Source organism: Netta rufina (assembly GCF_964035555.1).
Source record: "Netta rufina genome assembly, chromosome: 2".
In the NCBI taxonomy this organism is placed as follows: Eukaryota; Metazoa; Chordata; class Aves; order Anseriformes; family Anatidae; genus Netta; species Netta rufina.
In genome coordinates this window covers 7,346,694-7,358,951 of record NC_140124.1, presented here as the reverse complement: position 1 = coordinate 7,358,951, position 12,258 = coordinate 7,346,694, and the positions used below count along the sequence as shown (strand labels likewise).

The 12,258-nt window shown below is 44.8% G+C and overlaps 1 protein-coding gene across 8 annotated transcripts in view; it reads left to right on the top strand.

Annotated features, from left to right (window-relative positions):
- Positions 1-12,258, top strand: part of KMT2C (lysine methyltransferase 2C) — a 195,371-nt gene that overhangs the window by 13,751 nt on the left and 169,362 nt on the right. Inside the window, exon 1 of one of the 8 annotated variants that reach the window (XM_084281565.1) lies at positions 4,382-4,594. The exons of the other annotated variants lie outside the window; for them this stretch is intronic. The gene's annotated coding sequence lies outside the window, so the exon portion shown is untranslated. Of the gene's footprint in view, positions 1-4,381; positions 4,595-12,258 lie in introns of those variants that run through there. 8 annotated transcript variants of the gene reach the window in all.

Here is a 12,258-nt window from a genome sequence, read left to right as displayed (position 1 = left end):
TGTATTTATTATTTCAAATAGTTTTTCAGAAATGTTTTTTAACCTGATTGAGCTTATGCTTCTCCATTGATATCTCTGTTTACGTTTGCTAGTGGACAAGAGCTGATGAGGCTTGATGAGCTCAAGCTACACTGAGCTGTCTGTGCTGATGCTCTTTGGGAAGGTAGCAGCCACAGAGGTGAAAGGGCCTTTTGGTTGTTGTTCGTACTTCAGTTTCACATTCATCGCTGAATTAAGTGTGCTGGTTCTGTGTGGTGCTCTGCCATTGTAGTTGCAAGGATGATAACCTTTGACCAAAGCATGGAAAGACAAAGGGAGAAAGATACCTGAAGCCTTTACAGCGTTATTTGTCAAAACTTGTCTGTCAAAGCCGCAAGGACAGACCAAATTTGATGCCTTCTATTGGGAAATTTCAATCATCTAACTTACGTTACTGTTCCAATTTTATTTACTAATAGCAGGCTTGCAGGATAGGACATCCTGGACGTAATGGCTTTAAATCAGGTTTATAATGGTACGTTAATAGGGCTGTGTAGTTAACACATGAAATACATATCTTGACCTTACATCATGCTGTTAACCTGTCTTACGTCCAGGTATGGGTCTGGCTCATGCTCATGACAAGATGGAGCAGGGAAGAGGAAAGAATATAGTTTGGCACCTCTTTTTTCTTCCTTTTTTTCTTTTCCTTTTAGAAATGGAGTCTATCTCCAGAGTCTGTCGTAGTACAGATTAGAAACTTAAGAGCTTCCAAAAGCCTTCAAATGCAACAAAAAAAAGAAGTTAAACTACACTTGTCTCATCTGTGCTTTGGCATGAAAAGTAGAAGTAACAGAGAAACTGCGTTCGCGGAAGGAGGCTGGCTCAAGCCGATTTGTAGCATGAAAGAGTGAAAGAGCGCTGGAAGGTAAATTGCCTTTACGTTTGAGAAGGATTGCCAGGCTGAGGAAAATATTTGAGTTGCCTTTTCTGCTTGTTGTCTTTCTGTAGTTAGATGCTTATGGCTTAATCTCAAGTCGTCGTTGTGATTTTATTGTATTGTCACTAGAAACCCAATGAAATAAAAGATCTAGAAGTAGCAGGTCCACAGAAGTTAAAAAAAAAAAAAAAAAAAAAAAGAAAGACAAATATTTAAAAATGACAAACACATTTTTGTGCTTCTTGCATGTTCATCTTTGTGTCTTAATGAAGTGCCAAATCAAATTTGTGACCTAGTAGTTATTGTAACCAAACAAATTGTCATGAGGCCCATCTCTCTTAGTTGTGCTGCATTCGAAATTTGGATTGGAAATATTGGACGTGGTGCCATATCCACGTGTGAATTTCTCTTGGTTACTGTGAAAATCGTTCTCCAAAAGTTAGGAATTGTAAATAATAAACAGATCCGGCATGCTCTGCTAAATATGTCTCGATTAACTCAAGAGCTGAATCCTTGAGTTAATCAGTTGGAGTTTGGAAGAAAACAGTCCAACATATGTATAGACATAAGTTTTTATCTTAATCATTAAATCCATAGCTTCTGTTGCTTAAAAAAAAGAAGTCTGTCTCTGGAGAGCTGACTGATCCCATTTCTCCATGTACATTTTCTTGGCAGAAGTCTTGGCTTAAGCAGTTTGTGCCTTGCCACGGTGGTGACACGCATTTGGGGAGACGTGTGAATCGGGGCAGGGAGCTGAAGCAGGCGGAGTCGCTTTGCCTTTTTTTTTTTTTTTTTTTTTTTTTTTTTTGGTGTCCTGCCCCATCCCTTCTTGCTGGGTTGCCCTGTGGCCAGGTCAGCCCTGTCATCTGCTTGGCAGGCTGATCAACCTGCAGCCGAGCTGCCACGGTTTGGAGGCTGGGATAAAGGGCCACGGGGTGGGATCAGCTTCAATTAGAAGCGCTGCCAAATGCGAAACCCTACCCCGAGCTGTGCCTTTAGCTCTCTGTACGAAGGCAACGCAGGGCTGGTTTGTATGGCCAGGTAGTGATGAGTCAGCACGGCTGCCGTTGGATCACGTCTAATTCCATCGTACCAAAAATGACGGTTTTGACCCAAGATTTTTATATCAATTAATGTGCTTTTTACAGTAAAAGACCCAAATCTCACGTCTTCAATGCGGGATGAAATGCAGCTTGGCGTTCGAAGCTCTCAGGAAGAACCAGGCCCCAGCTAATACAGCTTCGTACCTGCTAGCTTGGGCTGCGGGAATGGTAGGGAAAAGTACTGGGAGGGATTTGTTGTTATTACTTTAACCAGCTGTTATTAAATTGCGACTTGCCTCCTTTGTGCTAAGGTTCCTATCAGGTAAATGTTAAAACATGTGCTTTTTTACAGACTACCATGTTTGAAAACGTTGATAAACTTCAGCTTCAGCAGCACAAACAGTTTGAATGTGAACTTAGGGCACGTCAAGATGCAGGTGGTGTCATCTCGGGAGTGAGGTACTGCACCTGTGTCCTAGGAGAAGTTCATATAAATTATTAGGGGATGGCTGGCGTTGGTGCTTAACCTCGCTTGGCTGTTCTGTGTAGACACGGCGACTCGTTTTATTTAATATGATTTGGGAAATGCACAGCTTCTGCCCACTGTTGGGAGTGAAGAGGTTTCAGGGTAGTTTATTTTAGTTAATCTCAACGTGACTGGAGAGAGAAGTGCTTGAACTTAGAGCGATCTGTGTCCGACAGGGGCTCGTCCTGATTAAACCGAGAGGACTCTCAGCGCTACAGGGAGCGGGCTCGTGGTGGAGTGGGAGCAGGTTAGCCACTCACCACTTGGTGGTTGAACCAAACTACCTGACCCTTAAAACAGAATAAAATACGGACATTTACTATCGTAGCTAAGGCTCAGAATAACACATTGAACCTTCTCGTTGCAGCAGAGAGCGCTGACACGTGTCGTTTCTGGAGATGTGCTGCCAGGGGTGGCTTGATGGCTGTGTCCGTACCTGTACAAACAGGGCACCAGGCTCTTGTACAATAGTGACTTGTAGAGTAAACACATGCAGGTTTTTTTTTCCTCATTTTTTTTTTAATGCGAGTGCTTTCCTTTTAAAATTTTATCTTAATCTCTGGGGAATTGGTTTGATAAAAACTTTCCTGTAGGCCAGGCACCTGCAGAGCGTTTCGTTGGAAATGGAGCGATAGGAGTGCTGGGGCAAGTCTCGCTGGGTGAGTGCAGGCTTTGGGTTTGTTTTGTTCAGCCACAGAGCTGAAATGGTCTTTTTTTATTATTTCTAAGTGCGTTTAGTGAGAATTCATCTCGACAGGACTAATAAGGGAAGACAGGACGGGACGGCTTTGGTGCCCACAGAGGAAGGCTGCCCCTGCCTGCGGATGTTGCAGCTCAGCGTAACAGAACAGAATGGGCTCAAAACCCCAACCAAAGTCAGATCAGCGAGAAAACAGACGTACCCGTAGCGTTATTTTTGTTGTTAGATAAGTCAGGGTAGTGCTGTCGTGCCGCCGTCCTGCTCCTTAAACAAATTTGAAGCAAACTTACCCGAGACGGCCAGAGCCAAAGCAGCACCCAGCAGCTGCTCGAGTCCAGCGCCGAGGGGAGCTGAACAAAGGTAGGAGCGGGCTTGGCAAGGCGAGGGGTTTGCGAGTGGCCGTCAGTGGGAGCGGAACGAGAGTTGCATAATGATTTCTGGGCTTGTTTTGCTCGCCGAGGTCTGTGGAAGGGAAAAAAAAAAATAAAAAAAAAAATGGCAGGGGCCATTTGGGGGGGGGGGGGGGGGGGGGGTGAAAGAAGAGCCGTGTTTAGGTGGACGTTCATCAAGCTTTACTTTCGTGGCCAGCCCGCTTCAGATCTGTCTGGAGAAGCGTTTCAAGTCAGAACAGCGTGAAAAGAGGAAGAAGAAGGGGAAAAAAAAGCCGCTCCCTGTGCTCGCACCGCGGCGTTTCGAGCGGCTCCCTCAGCACAGCGGGGCCGGGGGGCGCCTCGGGCGCCTCCTCAGCAGGCAGGCGGGCACCGGGGGGGGGGGGGCTGATAACACCCAGGGGTGCTGATAACACCCAAGGGGGCTGATAACACCCAAGGGGGGGCTCCCCTTTCGGCTCCAGCCCCGGGGGGGAGCCTGGCGAGGGGCCCCAGCTCCGGGAGCCTCCGCCGGGGGCGCTGCTCGGGCTGTGGCGCAGGCAGCCCCGGCTCCTCTCCGCGGCTCCGCTCCGCACATTGGCGGCGCCCGGCTGCGTCGGATCTACTTTCTCTAGTTTTTTTTTTTTTTTTTTTTTTTTTTTCTCCCTCCCCTCCCTTCCCCCTCCTTCCCCTCCTCCTCCTCCTCTTCGCCCTCCTCCTCCTCCTCGGGGAGGCTCCCGGAGGAGGCCAAGTTGTGAGGCGCTCCCCGCGGCGCCGCCCGCCTCTCCCCCCCCCCCCCCCCTTCCCTTCCCTTCCCCACCCCGGGGCAGCGGTAAGGGGAGCATGGCCGGGGTCCCCCGGTGCTGAATCCCCTCGGTGCTGCTTCCCCCGGTGCTCAACCCCCTCTGGCACCCATCCTGACGAGAACTTCTCCCCCCGGAGCAGCCCCTCGGGCACCCATGCCAACCCCGCCGTTCGCCTGAGGGGCTCCGTGAGGCGCTTGCCGAGGGCCGGGTTATGGTGCGCGATTCGCCCGGGGTGAGTAAAGGGCTCGGCGCCGGCAACTTCTTTGTGTTAAAAAAGGGGGAGAAAAGGGACGGGCAGGCACGGGGCTTGGCTCACAAGGCACCCGGGGCTGTAATGCCGCCGGGAGACGGCGTTTTGGGGCGGGGGGAGACCCGCAGAGCCCGGCTGCCAACTTGGCCCCAGCCCTCCCCCCCCCCCCCCCTTCCCTCACCGCCTGCTCGGTGGGGTGAAACCGGGGGGGGGAAATAAAACCCCAAAGCCACCCCCGGCCCCCTCCCGAACAGAGATCTGTACATGTAGGTTCAAGTTACACGGTCACTAGATAATCCTCGACCATTAAAAGCTAGGGGGAGGGGGAGGACAACAAACAAAAAAGCCCGGCTGGGTTTGCTGGAGGGCCCTGCGCTGCTTGGGGTGAACCCGGCACCCCCAAACACTCCCTTAAATTTATGACTTTATATGGTTACCTATAGCACAACTCTTTTTTTTTTTTTTTTTTTTTTTTTACCCCCCCCTTTTTTTTTCTTTTTGTTTTTTTGACTGCTTTCATTTCCTGGTGTGAATTCTTGGAGCGATGGAAAATGCGATAGGGTGAAATTTTCTTCAATATTTCGAAGTGCCCCGTGCCATATTAATTTTGTGTGATTTCAAGGCATCGCCGGGCCATGGTAATGCCAGATGACTTTCCCGGCTGCCTTTATCGGCAGATCTAAACTTACAAACAACAACAACAAAAAACAACAATAAAAACCACTTCTTAAAATACGTTCCTGGCACATAATGGATGTGCAGACCATCATATTGTGATGATTTTTGTAGGAACAGCGAGCAAATAGGTCATAAGTCAAAGTAAGTGTTATGTAACTGGCTGGCTTCAGCAAACTTGATGCAAACTGAAGGAAAAAGAAAAGTATTCTTTTTTCTTTTTTTTCCTTTGGATGTGGACAAAATGAAAGCCTAGCTGTCGCTTTTTTTAATGAGATTACTTTGTAGCATGCTCATTAAAAAATGAAAAATCCAAGCTTATACTTTCAAATTATTAGCCAGTGAATTTGCACAGTGTTTTATATTTTCCCTAAAAACTATTTCAGTGGTGTGTCTGCTCCGGATACTAAACATGAGCTGTTCACTAGTGAATCACTAGTTAATGCTGTAGCCAGCTTCATTACATAATTGAAAATCGTTCACGAGTTGGTACAGTTTTATTGTTTATCTTTACTGTTTTTTAGAAGGATATTATTTGGCGTAGTTACAGTTTTTGAAAAAACTGAAGATAAGTATGAATACTTGATTTTTTTTTTTTTGCATCTGAAGACGAAAAGCAGCAGTGGGTTAATACTCCTCTTGCAAAACTGAAGCAACTAGGCAGACATTTAAAGATTCCCAGTGATTATATAAAATAGCGTGTATTGAACTGAACAGCCTTACTGAGCTGTAGCTTACACGTAGGGTTTTTGTACTTTCTGCACATTGTCACGGTGTTAGGATGTTGGGCTGATGTCCCTGCACAATAAAGTGTGCTTGCTATGGAGAAAGCTGCAGCTTCCAGACTGCGAAGTGCAGATATTTTAACCAGCTACTTGTAAGGCAAACGGAGGCGACAGACAAGATACACTTTTATTAGTGCTAATGTGATTAGCTGCATCTATGGGAACCATTCATTAATCTAGCTAATGACTACTGTGCGTTTCATTTTAAAGTATTTGGTGTATGCCTCCTTTACTACTTGCTTGTAAATACCCTTACTTTTGATAAGATGCTTGGTGCTTCAGTATCTGTACTTTCTCATTGCTTTCCTCACTTGTAGGTTGTCTTTGTAAGCTGTTTTACGGAGACATTTATCAGTTTGATGCAAAGTGATAAGTAATAGCCTGTTTATATCCCATCAAAGAGTCCTGAGGGCCAAAACTTTTTTTTTTTTAATGAATTCTTGCTGAAATTTGGTATTGTTACTTTGTCAGGCTGCGTACTTGGTTGACTTACATCCTTTTCCCTGTACTATTCTTTCCCAAGCAGAAACACCCTCACAATCTTGGCAGAAACGTTCGCTGAGAGTTTTTCGGGGGGAAAGCAGGGGGTGGCATTATTGTCACTGACATATCTTGCCAGTAAAAATTGGTTGCATCATGCAGGCTTTCTTAATGCGATTGTTCATTGGACTTGCCTGCAGACGACGATCTCTTAAAGGTAAATGGCTGGGCAGAAATGAAAAGAGGCCATATATCGATTTCTGATTTTGTTTCAGGCTAAAAGGGCCACTCAGCATCTGTGTTTCCAGCCTGAAATTTAGTCATCTCTTTAAAAATGTTGGAAATATTCTTCTACCAGCTCTGCTCTCAGTTCTTATGGCTGTGCAACTCCGCTTTCCTGGTCTTTGTGTGTTGGTAGAAAACACTCAGTGTGGAGTAGCATGTTCTTTATACACAATTTCAGTATAAAATATTCACCCTTCAAAAATGAAGGGAAAACTGACTGTGGAGTGCCATCAGAAAGCATGCTCTAAACACTCTAAAAGCTGAAAGAGAAATTCTTTTCACTTTATTTGGACTGTTCCAATTTTAGTAATTACTGAGGCTTCTGGAAACTTTAGTGTGTAATGTGCTTTCAGAGAGAGCTTTAAAAACGAGTTGACAGTAGGCCTTCAGCTAGGCTCCTATAATTCTGCCTTTCCTCTCCGAAATCCTTTTGGCATCTTCTGCTTTCCTGGCGGTGTCCTGGGCTGTGGTATCGCAGGTATCGGATGTCTCCGTGTAATTCCTGGCATTTGCTGTGTCACGGGGATAGCTTAGGTGAACCAGGAAACGTCACAGAAATTTGGTGAAGTGGTGTAAGAGAAACAGCAGCGTTGTATTGATGATAGGGGAGGGCTTTTTAGGGGTGTTCAAGTCTTTGTATTCGGATGTGGGATGTGTTCAGCAAACAAACGTCTTTACCTTGAGGGATCTTTACAGGTTTTTTTCCCCAAACATTTAACATCTTAGATTACGAATGCTCATCAAAATGGGTGGGAAAACGTCACGGTTAGAGTTTTTCCTCTTGAAAATAGCTTGGGTTTTGAAAAAACAGATCGTAATTATATATTGCCTTGCTAGGATTTATTTTCATCTCCGAGCTGAGGTGCAATGCCAGGCATAAGTGTAGATGATATTGCACATATGGAGGATATTTGACTCCTCCATAAGATCTGTTAAAAGTTAGTCATAGTACATTATCATTCTGTCTGTCTCGGTGGTGAAGGCTCACTGGTGACTGAATTCGCTGCGGAAATGTTGCACGGTGAATGTAGTTGGTGCTGGTGGTGCTTTTGTAATCCAGAAAATAAAATATTTCACGTTGGATGCTTGGAGCCGTGTCCTCATCCTCGTTCCCAAGTGTTGAAAGGTAAATACTTAAGCAATATTACTTAATTAGGTGCTGGGAGAAGGTGAGGGCTTGGAAGAAGAGCGCGCTTGTGTGTGTGTTTGTTTATTTTGGTCAGGGCTTGCAGTCCTTGGGTGTAATTCTGCTGGAGCAGTGGCTTTTAGATGGAACTGAACGCCTTCAGCCGAAAAGCACTTCCATGTTCTTGTTACTCCAGATCTCTCTTTTCCTTTTTTTCTTCTCCTTTTTCATCGTTATTGTTAATTTTCGTGCCCAAAATGCAGATAACGTGGAAGGCTTTTGTTCAGCGAGCGGCGCACGTGAGAGCGGGTTACGATGGCGTGTTCCTGGTTAGCCTTCTGCTGCTAACAGCTTATGGGATCTCACCCATCCCATTGCCCCTGGTAGTGTTTAACATCAGATGGCACAGAGAAAAATGTGACAAACTCTGAAGTGGAATCATCAGTTGTGGAATAATCATTCTGTAAGGGATCTGTTGGAGATGGGATCATGCCAGCCGGAATGGGAGCTATGTTTTTTTTGTCCAAAATTCGGACAACCTCAAGTGGAGTTGTTATTTATGCTCCTAGGTCTGCAGAAATCTACTTTCTTGGAAGGATCTCGAATTTGATAGAATTTGAAGGCTTTTTCCAAGCCTGGGGGGATGATGCAGTCGGCAGCACAAAAAGCATGGAAGGGATGGGTTGGATGGGCATGTGTGAGGACTTCGTGTTTGGAGCTGGGAGAAGGGCTGAAGGTTGGAGCTTTCCTTTGGTCACCTTGTGCTTCGTGGGTCAGGGGATTTTGGCAATACGCTTCTGGAGCACCACTGAGAATGAAGATAATGAGCAAGAACGAGTTGAACAAGCAAGAAGATGCTGACGGTGGTCAAGGAGGGTGATGTGTCTGGAATATTTTGTTACCATTTCAAGAGTTACTTGATCTAGGCCAAGAAGTAGATGGTGTGCTAGGTGTTGTCACTGTGCTGTGGCCAAAAGGGTGGGTCACAGTCGTGGCAGAAGCTGTCAGTCAGTGTTGAGAGCTGTCATCAAATGGAGGTCTGGGCTGAACAGTGAGTACACTTTGAAACTGATTGTTCCCATTTGAAGTTTCATTTTGGCCTTACAATATTTTCCTGGAAGGCTGATCCCACGTAGGAATGGATACAAAAGCAGGGTAGGGTGCTTTTGGAAGAATCCTGGGTTTGCAGTGATCAAAAAAGGGGGATCCAGAGTTACAGGCACGTAATCTTTAGGACAGATGGGGGATTGAGGGTGAGGAGCATAGCCTTCAGTCTTTTTCTTTCACCTTAATCCATCTTGGTGCAGTTTCTCGTCTGTGAGTAGTCTTTCTTTTCAAGAGCATTTAACCAGCTTTTCCCTTCTGTTCCTCCCTTGTCATCTTCTGTTCTTTTTCCTGGTTAAACGAAGCAAAGATTTTTATTTAAAGGAACCAGTTTTGAGAACAATGTAAAGGCAGCGTTATGCAGCTCCACAAGTAGCAACTGTTATAATTCCAAGTCTGGTTCTTAGAAGAAGAGCGTGATGATGGGGAAGCCTGGAAAACTTCTAAAGTGGTTCATGCAGACCAAGCAGGGTACAGTCTTGTATAAACAAGTTCTCAAAACTGGTCTGGGGAGGGGAGTATATTTGTTTACTGTATACATGTATTTGTTTAGCTTACGTATTAGCCAACAAAATGTGAAATGTTTTTATTGGTCTATTTATTTTTAGGTAGTCAGAGCCATCTAGAGTGATGGAGAATGTTCAACTGTGAGAAGTTTGTAAGTGATCTGACATTTCTTTGTAAATGATCTTCCATTTTTCAGAAACGCACACAGGTATTAAATTATCCTGGTGGCAGTTGTTCACTTACATGAGGTGGTTATGACACTTTTCCATAGAAAGTTTTGGAAGCCTCGTGCTGGATTGGTGAATAACCACTATTTTGGGCAATTCTCTTGCCTCTCTGGGGGATATTTTGCAATCGGTTGACTTCTGTTTACTACGTTACCGGAAAGTCAGCGTCTGTGACGTGTGGTGGGCAGCCAGGAATTGCCATTTCCAGCTGTGACATCTGCTGCCATCACCAGTGCTGATGGGGATTGCTTGCTGCTGTTTCCTGTGGTGACACCCGGGAGGAAGGACCTTGAGGGGAAGGCAGCTCTCGTGATCACTGATTATGGCCAGTTCGTATGGAACCAGGCCTAGATGTTTGTTCAGTTTACTCCTAATCTGCCTAATCTTCAACTTCTGCTGTTGACAGCTTCACCCATACCACAGGAGTCTTCAATATTGATGCCACTGGACCTCTAAATAAGGAACTGACAGTGAATAAGTGCAGTATGGATTCATTTCATTATTAATCAGGACGATAGGGTGTTCTGTAAGGTGCAGAATTCTCTTTCAAACACAACTGATGTGAACAGAATATTTTTTTTTCCATTGAAGTAAAATAATCGTGAGTAAATGCTCATCAGTATGAGTAGGAATCTTACAGTCTAGTCCCTTCGGTGTGTATTATTTTGAATAATGCCAACTGATTGCTACTACATGTGACAAAATAGTGTGGAGAACAGGATACTTTAGGAAAAAAATAAACCAGATACAGCAGCATAGATTTTCATTCTTCAGATTTCAAGCAAATGTGAGGCTATTTTTTGTCAACATAGATCCTGACAAGAATCACAAGCCTGTTGTGTGTAGAGAAGAAAAAATGAAGGGCATGTCTGGGTCGCTCAGCGAGACCTGGGCCTGTTGGGTTGTGTTTGTCTGAGCTGGGAACATATCTCAGGCCTCTGAGACCTGGCCTGCAGTTGGTATACAGATTCATCTAATGCAGAGAAGTGTCATAAGTACTGATATTATGTGTTTAAAATTTATTAGAGCAATGTACGGATGAATAGTTTGGCGTGTAGGATTCCACATATTACTATGATTGCACTTTTTTTCCGTGTTCTGTGCCATAATTTTATTTTCAGGCTAGAAAATAGAGAAAGAAGTGCTGCTTGGTTGGCTTCCCTGATGAGTGACATAGACTCCTATGTGAAGACAAGGAGGCCTTTTCTGAGGAAGGTTCTGAAGATCTCTCTTGTAGTAGAAACCCCGTGATGGTTGTGATCTCCTCAGCCACTCGTAGGGTAATCATTTTGACTGTTCCATGGCACGAGCAGACAGAGCTTGAAATCTATTTACAAGGAATTTGAAGGATGTGTTGTAGCGGTAAAGTTATGGGCAAAAAAGAGTAGTGGTAGAGCTGTTATGTCTATTAAGGCTAGAAGAGAAGCAAGGATCATGGGGAGTGATTGCAGCTTACGTAAAACTGTTGTGACTCAGTAAAATGGATGAGCTTTTGGGCATGTGGAAGGAAATATGTAGTGCTTTTTTCACAAAGCGTCTGACTGCTCCAGAATCACTTCACATCACAGAAAGCACCTTCTGCATCTGCAGTCCGCAACCGATTTACAAAATCTTTTTAAGTGGTTACAAACTATACTGGCAGAAGACATATCTTGAAATAATCTCTCCTGGAATCTCCTCTCCATGCTTCCAACAGCTTCTTAAGGCTGCTAAACTCATCACAAGCAAGCTCTCTGCAGACCACCCTACACCAGATTGCTCCTGAGCAGCACGATTTGCCAGCAGAGCTTCATGGCTACCCCGGTAATGCATTGTGAGACAGAATCACCAGGATCATAGGATCCTGTGATACAATACACACGTTGTTCTTTACCAGATCTCCTCATGGACATCCACCATATGTCCTCGTGGAAAGTAGATGGACAAGATTAAGCAACTGTGTGTATGAGGATGAGCTTGCATGCAGGCAGTGAACACGCAGCTGTTTTCTCATAAAGCTCCATCCTTAACTCTTTGGTTCTGGCAGTCAAAGATGTGTGACAAATTTCATCAAAGAGATGAGCTTGGGACCTGAAATTCATGACTTTAACCAGTCACGAGCCTAAAACAGAATGATATTCCTAATATTTTCTCAGCACCCCTGCCCTAAAACTCATCCCTTTGTCTTCCACAGGTAATAAATTGCCTCTCACGCTTTTCCCCAGGAGGCAACCATCTCAGGAGCTTTCCCTCAGCCCTCTTTACAAGTAATGTTTACCTGTCTTCTCAGATGGGCTCCCAGTGTTAACACAGAAGGTTATGGTGTTTGTGTAGTATTTAAATAAGAGCTTTCTTGTCCAGCAGCTTCTTTGTCACTTAATGATTTTACTCAATCAAGGTTGGGGAGAGCAAAATAAGCTCCCACAAATACCTCACTGTTGTCTTTTAACTGACTACAGGTAGCAAAAAATGAGTTAT